Source organism: Amblyomma mixtum, chromosome 3 (assembly GCF_055824585.1).
Source record: "Amblyomma mixtum isolate Tamu chromosome 3, ASM5582458v1, whole genome shotgun sequence".
NCBI classification, from domain to species: domain Eukaryota; kingdom Metazoa; phylum Arthropoda; class Arachnida; order Ixodida; family Ixodidae; genus Amblyomma; species Amblyomma mixtum.
Window position 1 is genome coordinate 69,747,931 of NC_143014.1, and position 9,166 is coordinate 69,757,096.

At 47.8% G+C, this 9,166-nt stretch overlaps 1 long non-coding RNA gene across 1 annotated transcript; it reads left to right on the forward strand.

The window, feature by feature from the left end:
• The first annotated feature begins 4,985 nt into the window (after positions 1-4,985).
• LOC149350532 (uncharacterized) lies at positions 4,986-7,008 on the forward strand. Its single transcript, XR_016289458.1, has 3 exons — positions 4,986-5,007; positions 6,151-6,206; positions 6,357-7,008. It is a non-coding gene; the product is annotated as an uncharacterized LOC149350532 (long non-coding RNA).
• The last annotated feature ends 2,158 nt before the right edge of the window (positions 7,009-9,166 follow it).

Sequence of the window (9,166 nt, forward strand, 5' to 3'; positions counted from 1 at the left end):
GGACGTCTCTCCACACCTCACCAACCTCAGCAATGTCGCTCGCTCCGCCGCACGAGGTCTCGAAAACCGTGCCGGAGAGAGCCATGGTAAAGACGGGGGGGGGGGGGGGGGGGGGGGAGACAGGCTGATGAACTTCAATGACTTAAACAATGACCTCCCTCCGCCTAACAACAAACTATGCAGAGCTCAGGCAGTCGCCTGGAGGCAATTATGAACAAACGCATACCCGAACCCGCTGCAATACAACAGGATCTACAACAAAATATATAACACCAACACCAACATGCAAGACAGACTCAGCCACACTTGCACATACTCTGGGAGTGTGACGCAAAACTAACCTGTGTTAATCCCGAAACCCTCCAGTCGGGGTGGTGCGCCGTTCTGCGCAGCTCCAGCTTAAGTGACCAAATCTGGGCCGTTCAGCAGGCCCTCGAAGCGGCGACGATACAAGATCTCGACGTGGGAGACCTTCACTCACTCGCTCGCTCGCTCGCTCGCTCACTCACTCACTCACTCACTCACTCACTCACTCACTCACTCACTCACTCACTCACTCACTCACTCACTCACTCACTCACTCACTCACTCACTCACTCACTCACTCACTCACTCACTCACTCACTCACTCACTCACTCACTCACTCACTCACTCACTCACTCACTCACTCACTCACTCACTCACTCACTCACTCACTCACTCACTCACTCACTCACTCACTCACACTCACTCACTCACTCACTCACTCACTAACTCACACTCACTCACTCACTAACTCACACTCACTCACTCACTCACACTCACTCACTCACACTCACTCACTCACACTCACTCACTCACTCACTCACTCTCACACTCACTCTCACACTCACTCACTCACTCTCACACTCACTCACTCACTCACACTCACTCACTCACTCACTCACTCACTCACTCACTCACTCACTCACTCACTCACTCACTCACTCACTCACTCACTCACTCACTCACTCACTCTCACACACTCACTCACTCACTCTCACTCACTCACTCACTCTCGCTCGCTCGCTCGCTTCAACCGCGCCTTGAGGGAAGCGCGGAAGGAGGGAATGATTGAAGGAAGAGAGAAAGAGGCGCTGTAGTGGAGGACTCCGGATTAATTTCGACCTCCTGGTGTTCTTTACCGTGCACTGGCGTCACACAGCACACGGGCCTCTTTTTGAGCTTCGTCTCGATTGAAACGGCCGCCGCAGCAGGGAGTGACCTGGCGTTGCGTACGGTCGGAGTGCAGGACGCAAAGCGAAAGCGTTGTGCACGACGAAAGACGCACGCCTGATTCATAGCGTTGTTCTGCACCATGGGCTCCTTGTTTCACTCTTTATTTCACGGCACAGTCCATTTGTCTACGTAGTAGGAAACTGCTACTGGGTGTTTTCTTTAGTTATAATTACTAGATGCAGACGCGCACCATGTGGCATTAGCATTCCTTGCTGCTTTGGACGCAGCGTCCGCGGAGGAAGGACCGTCATATCTCGACCTATGGTGTGATTGGTGGCGTCGCAAAATCGCTCTGGGGTCTCCTAAGAGTTGCTTCCTTTAGTTGCTTGGCTTTGGAAACTTCATTGCCGGGGATCGCTGGTGCTTCGCAGCCGGCCCCCATGCTGCCATGTTGCCAAGCTCGATCGAGCGAGGCGGCGCATAGACGAGCGACCACGGCTTGAAAGCGGGGAGAGGGGCTAGCGGAGCAAGGGCCGAGCAGACGTAAGGCGCGTGCGATCCTGACGTGCGGGCGGGCGAGCTCGAAGCCGTCCGTGAAAGGCGGGAAGGTACTCAAGTTAGTTAGTTAGTTATATTGATTTTTATGGCGCAAAAGCAACTGAGGCTATGCTGCGCCAACCTCAAGGTTAGAGTTTTTGTTAATGGTGAAGCTTTTTAAAAATACTTAGAGTTTGTTTAAAACGTTGGCTTCCTTGAGAAACCTAAAAATACATGAAATGTGAACCAGTGCTCGATCACCTAAGAGTAGCATGGGGTGTAATGGGATGCTTTCCCTGTAAAATGTTGTGAAATATTTCTTTCTTAGTTCTTCTAATTTTATGCATGAAATTAAAATGTGGTTCACTGTGAGTTCAGCACCACACATTTCACAGAGAGGTTTGTTTTGTTTGGCTAGCAGAAAGTTGTGCGTGAGGTGGGTGTGTCCAATGCGGAGCCGACATAAAATAACTTCGGTAAAACGTTCTTGATGCCTACATGATTGCCATTCCCCTAAAATTGGTTTCACAGAATGTAATTTGTTGTTTACGTGATCTTGCCATGCGGCCTGCCACTTATTTCTGAGTTTACTGTTGATAAACTTTAAGCAATCCCTGTGCGGTATGTTCACTTGTTTTATTTGGCCATTCCGGGCTTGTGCAGCGCATACATCTGCTTTCTCATTACCTACGATTCCAACATGGCTAGGAACCCAGCAGAATTTAATGTTACGTTTTTGTTTTGTGATTTTAACAATGTTATGTATGATGTTACCTATCATGGGTTCAGCAGCATTTCTGGAGTGCAGTGCTTTGAGCATACTCAGGGAATCGGTGTAAATGATGCTATTTTTGATATTCTCTCTTACTATTTTTTCCACAGCTACAAAGATGGCATAACACTCAGCAGTAAAAACCGATGCGCATTCTGGTAGTCGCATTATCTGTTTGTTTTTTCCGTGGATTACTGCACTTCCAACGTGATTTTCTGTTTTTGAGCCATCGGTATAAAATTCAATGTAAGTGTCATACTTTTCTTGTAGTGCAAAGAATTCCTGTAACATGTACTCATTTGGCGTTTGCTTTTTATCTAAATGTGTCATTGTGAGGTCACATACTGAAGGCAGGCTGTACCATGGTGGTAAATATTCATTCCTTTGTGCAATATTCGGTAGGGCATCTAGTACTGTTAGCTCTTTACATTTGTCTTCAAAGCGCAATAGTAATGGTCTGATAGAATGTGGTTTGTTGATGAATAATCTTTTAGATGGGCACTTGGTGACAACTGGATGGCAGAGATGTTTCGGAAGAGAACGGATTTTTAAGACATATGAGCATGTAAGGGCGATTCTTCGATCCTCAAGAGCGGCTTCATTAGTTTCAACGTAAAGGCTAACTACTGGTGATGTTCTGTATGCTCCAGATGATAGGCGCAGACCAAGATTATGAATGGGGTCTAATCTTTTTAAGTAGGATGCTCTTGCCGAACCATATACTATGCACCCGTAGTCCAGCTTGGAGCGCACCAGAGAGCGATATATTTGTAAAAGGCTTGCTCTATCGGACCCCCACCGCTTCCGTGAGAGAACTTTTAAGATATTGAGGGCTTGAGAAGCTTTCTTTTTAAGGTTGTTAATATGTGGTAGAAATGTGAGTTTCTTGTCGAAAGTTACGCCTAAAAATTTGTGTTCTAGTTTAATTGGTAGCGCAGTGTGATTCAAGTATAGACTGGGATCGACCTGTAGGCCTCGTCGCAATGAAAAAAGAACAGCTACTGTTTTTTGAGGAGAAAATTTAAACCCATTTATGTCTGCCCAAGCACCTAGTTTATTTAGTGTGATTTGTATTTGTCTCTCACAGGTTGATATGCTAGAGGACGTGCATGCTATTTGTAGGTCATCTACATAGACTGAATACATTATGGACTTGGGTATTACTTTAGCTAAGGAATTCATTTTGACTATGAAGAGTGTCGTGCTTAGAATGCACCCCTGGGGTACGCCGTTCTCTTGGGTGAAAGTCATGGAGAGAGTTGCTCCTAGGCGGACTCGGAATGTGCGGTTAGCCAGGAAGTCGTTCAAGCAGTTCAACATCCTGCCGCGGATACCTAGCTCTGCTAGGTCACGGAGGATGCCGAACTTCCACGTAGTATCGTAGGCCTTCTCCAAGTCGAAGAAGACCCCAATACAGTGCTGCTTGTGGATGAACGCCTCCCGGATGGTGTTTTCTAGACGGACAAGGTGATCTGTGGTCGAGCATGCTTTTTTGAACCCACATTGGTGTGTATCTAATAGTTGCCGAGATTCAAGTACGAAGGTCAATCTAATGTTTATTACACTTTCGAAAGATTTAGCAATGCAGCTGGTGAGGGCTATTGGTCTGTAACTGCTAGGACTTGTTGGTGGTTTTCCGGGTTTGAGAAAAGGTATTATGACTGCTTTTTTCCACTCGTCAGGTATATTTCCAGTTATCCAGATTTTATTAAAGAATTTTAACAGTGCCTCTACAGCAGCCTCGGAGAGATGTGCAAGCATAGCGTAATGCACGTTGTCTGGTCCTGGTGCTGCCTTTTTTCCAGAAGATAATACTTTATTTAATTCTTGTAGTGTGAGAGGCTGGTTATAATCCTCATGTACACCTGCTCCAGATGGAAATTTTTGTTTTTCAGCTATTGATTTGTGTTTCTGAAATGTGTTTGTGTAGTTGGATGAGCTTGAGATCTCAGCAAAATGCTCGCCCAGTATGTTGGCCTGTTCTTCTAAAGATGTTTGTGTCCCGGGTGCTGTCAAGAGAGGAAGTGTGAAAGGGGTATGGTCACCAGTAAATTTACGAACTTTTTCCCACATTTTCTTTTATGTTATTGAACTATTTATTGAGGAGACATATTTCTGCCAAGAGGTTTTCTCTGCACTTCTTCGCACATACCGCGCTCTGGCTTTTGCCTTCTTAAAGGTAAGTAAGTTCTCTGCAGTGGGATATCGACGCAGAGCGCTCCAGGCTTTGTTTTGTTGTTTTTTTGCTAATGTGCATTCTTTTGTCCACCACGCTTTATGTTTCTTTTGTGCAAGTCCTGTTGTTTGTGGTATAGCGAGTGTTGCAGCCGATATTATGCATTCAGTAAACTTCTCATTAATTTCATCTGTGTTAAGGTCGTCACAAAATTCCTTTTTCAGAGTGGCACTTTTTGTAAAAAGTGACCAGTCGGCGAGCTGAATTTTCCAGTGCCGTGGCCTTGTGGGGATGATTGGAGTCGACGATGAGAGCCTGATGATGGTAGGTAAGTGATCACTGCCCATGGGGTCATTTAAAACATCCCATTTAAAATCGTTAAAAAGTAATGGTGATGCGAAAGCTAAATCGAGAGAGCTCATTTTTGCTGTGCTTGGACAGCAATATGTGGCTTTTCCCGTATTTAAAAGACAGACATTATTCGAAAGTATAAAATCTTCGATTGTTTGGCCTCTAGAGTCACAGCGTTCGCTTCCCCAAAACGGAGAGTGAGCGTTAAAATCGCCAACTACCAGAAATGGCTCCGGCAGTTCATCGATCAGGCTTTCTAGATCTTGGCATGTTAATGTGATGTGTGGGGGAAGATATACGGAACATATTGTAATGGTTTTGTAGCTGATGACGCTAACCGCAACCGCCTCAAGTTTTGTTTTCAGTTTGATTTCTTGAGTCGGGACGCCGCTTTGGATGATGATTGCGACGCCTCCCGAGAGTCTATTTGCATGTTCGCGATCACGCCTAAAAGTTGTATAATGTTTTAAGATATTTGAATGTTGTGGACCAAGATTGGTCTCCTGGAGACATAGGGCTAGAGGCATCACTGACCCTAGAATATGAGTTATATCACTGTAGTTCCTCAACATTCCTCTACAGTTCCATTGTATTATGAAAGCCATCTTAGTTTTGTGTTTGTACTGATTGAAAAAACTAGATCAAGTTGTTTATGGCCCCGTGACTCGGGGCCTGTCTCTTTTTGACCGATCCAGGGAGCTCCGCCGACCATCCGACGTGGACGGCGAGGGGCTGCCCGGGGTCGTGTCCATCGCCTCTGCAGAGGCACTGGACGACCGTGCAGGAGGCACATTGATTTTCGAATTTGACCTCGACCTGTGGGAAGAGGTCTTTGGGCCCGCCGACCCGGGGGTCTGCGTCCCCTCCTTTGGGGTAGGCGGAGTAGCGTGAGCTACTCCACCAGACGGCGCGGATGGCCCCGCCACAGGCTCACTACGTGTGGCCTGGACAGGTGCCGAAGCCTGGTGTGGTGCGCCGCGCCCACGCACCACATCGGCGAAGTTTGTTTTTGCAGTGAAGGTGAATTTGTTTGTTTGAGAGTATTGCCTTCTTGCTTCTTTGAAAGAAATGTTTTGCGTAGTCTTGAGAGTAATGATTTCTTTCTCTTTTTTCCAGGACGGACAAGCCCTGGAGTAGGCAGCATGGTCGCCATCACAGTTTGCACACCGTAGGTTAGCAACACATTCTTCGGATTGGTGGTCCTTCGAAGAGCATTTTGCGCAAGTTTTGCGGCCGCGACAACTCTGGGAGCCGTGGCCAAATCTCTGGCAGTTGAAACATCTGCGTGGGTTGGGAATATACGGTCTTACATTTATTTTCAGGTAGCCTACTTCAATGGATTCGGGTAATGTGCTCATGTTGAATGTCAAGATCAGGTGTTTGGTGTCCACTTCTTTGCCATCCTTCCGGATCTTGATCCGGTGGACATCTATAACTTCTTGGTCAGTAAGTCCTTCGAGCATTTCCTTTTCAGAAAGGTGGACAAAATCTATTTCAGAAATGACGCCTCGTACAGTATTCAGAGACCGATGTGGGGTCACAGAGACAGGGATGTCCCCAATGGATACAATTGTTGCAACTTTTGAGTGTTGTATGCTGTCGCGCAGTTCAAGAAGTAAGTCGCCACTGGCCATTTTTGACACCTTGTAGCCAAGGCCTAAGGCATCCGTCAAGCGTTTTGAGACTTGGAATGGGGATATTATCCTTGCTTGTGTTTCTTCTGCTTTACTGTGAATGACATGAAATTTTGGAAAGGATACTTTTCTTTTCTGGAAAAAGTCATCTGCTTCGGTCCGCCCTCTCTTGAGAGAGCGATCAAGTTTTGAAAGGGGGGGAGCCATAAAAAAATGTAGTTTTTCGGTCATGGTGCCAGCCACCCACCATGGAGTCCAACAAGGGGACGCGACAGGTACTTGAAAGAAAGTCCTGCCCACGCCAGCTGTACACCTTAACTATAACCTAATATGACTCAACTCAGGGTAGTTGGTCACACACGGTTAACCCTCGCCGCCAGGAAAAAGGAAAAAACAAAGAAGAGAGGAGGATACAGGAAAGTTGTAAGAAAGGAAATAGGAAAGTGAAAGGTAGACGGGAGGACAGGAAAAGGCGACTGCCGATTTCCCCCGGTCGGGTCAGGCCGGAGGTGCCGTCTACAGGAAGCTGGGGCCAAAGTGGTGTGTTGCCTCCGCCGAGGGGCCTTAAGGGTCCAAACGCTCGGCATCGGCTCAGCCACCAGGATCCCCTTTTCCCCGGACACGGCGATGCCACGCACGGCTAAGCGCGGATGCTCGGGTCCGTGGTGACGCATTATTCACCATCATCCCCCTGAGGGGATGTCCCTGCGGATGCTCGGGTTAACCCCGTGGTGTCGCCACTCACCAACGTCTGCATGCTGCAGACGCCTCCCTGCGGGGAGTACTCAAGTTCAGGCTTGTCGAGTAGAACGCACCCATTAAATACGACAGGACCCTCGATCGGAGTCTAAAACGTTGACAACGCCAACGCCAATGAACACAATGAACGCCGATGGCCTATGGCTTCAGCGCCGCGTTTCTAGCACAACCTTGTCAGTGCCTGCAGCTCACATCTCGCTCTCATCACCCAACGTACCTATAAGAACAATTCAGGCGTCCAGTGACACAGGGAGCCATTATGCGCACTTGCTTTCCTTAAAATGATCGTAGTGTAAAACGTGGCCACCGCCAACGCCAATGAACACAAGGAACGCCGACGGCCTATATGGCTTCAGCGCCGCGTTTCTGGCACAACGTTGTCAATGCCAACGCATGCAGCGCACACCTGTCAGAGAGCAGTTATGTGCCTTCCCTCTGGTTCAGGTGTCCACCGAGATGTGGACACCTCGCCCTCACCTCACGCTATGCATATCCTGGCATAGCAAAGCTAAGCCATTGCCAATTTTATATACACCCCAAACCACGCAGATGGAGATGCGCAATCGCTGCTGCGCGTCAGAGAGGGAGACTGTCGGCGAGGCGATGGAGAGCGCGCGGAGGCGGTACAGGCGCGCCAGCTGTGTGCCATATGACGTCACCCGATCCTCGCGCATGCGCATCTTGACCTTTCCAGTGCTCCGCGTAATGGCTCGGCGACTAGCGTAGCGTTGTTTTCGCAACAAAAGAAAACCTGAAAAAAAAAGGCCGAACGGGCTATTACACTTTACTTTCTTGAGTGGAATCAAGAGAGCGTGAGGCGACGTCTTCCACATATATGCACACTCACGACCTAGCTAACCAACTACACATGTCTGAAAGCCGTCGCTTCGCGCTAGTATCTTATAAGTCCAAATAAATAGGTTATAGTAAAAGGAAAAACACAGTAACTGCTTCACTGTATAGTGGACACCTCAACCGCGCTGCCAGGGAAGAAACAAAGGAGGGAGTGAAAAAGGAAGACCATACATTATGTTTCGCCTCCATCTAAACGCGGCAGACATTTGGAAAGTTGTTTTGCTTTTTTGAAGAAAGAAATTGACGCAGTAACTGTGTCACACATCTCGGTTGACACCCGAACCGCCCTAAGGGAAGGGATAAAGGAGGAAGCGAAACAAGAAAGGAAGAAAGAGGGGCTGTAGTGGAGGTCTCCGGTATAATTTCGACCACCTGGGGATCTTTAACGCGCACCGACACTGATGAACCACTGGGGCTGCTGCACGCAACTTTCCAGCACTGCATGGTAGGTACATGTACTTCTTTCCCCTCGCCCCTTTACTCCTCCTCTAATCCCTTGCTTTACTGCATTACAAAGCCTTTCCATTCTCCATAACCTCTTCTTTCTCCTTTCCATTCCGTCGGGCGCGTGAGGCCAGCAAGTGCCTCGCGCGCCGCGAGCAGTGCATGCTCCGAGCGCACCAGTAACACAGCCCATTGTTCGTTTCGTCTCCCAGCCGAATCTGGTATGGGAAGTGCTTCGGGTAAATCAGCTGTCTCATATTTACGAAACACTGAAAATAACAGGTGCGAATTACAGCACTAAAATGTGTATAAGAATGAAAATATGCATTTTAATTTGTTGCTGTTCGGACACTTGGCTGATTAGTTGGTAAACATCATGGAACAACAGTCTCATCTTCTCTTGACTGACGACGATGAAGAACGCGACGAGAAAAAGAGGG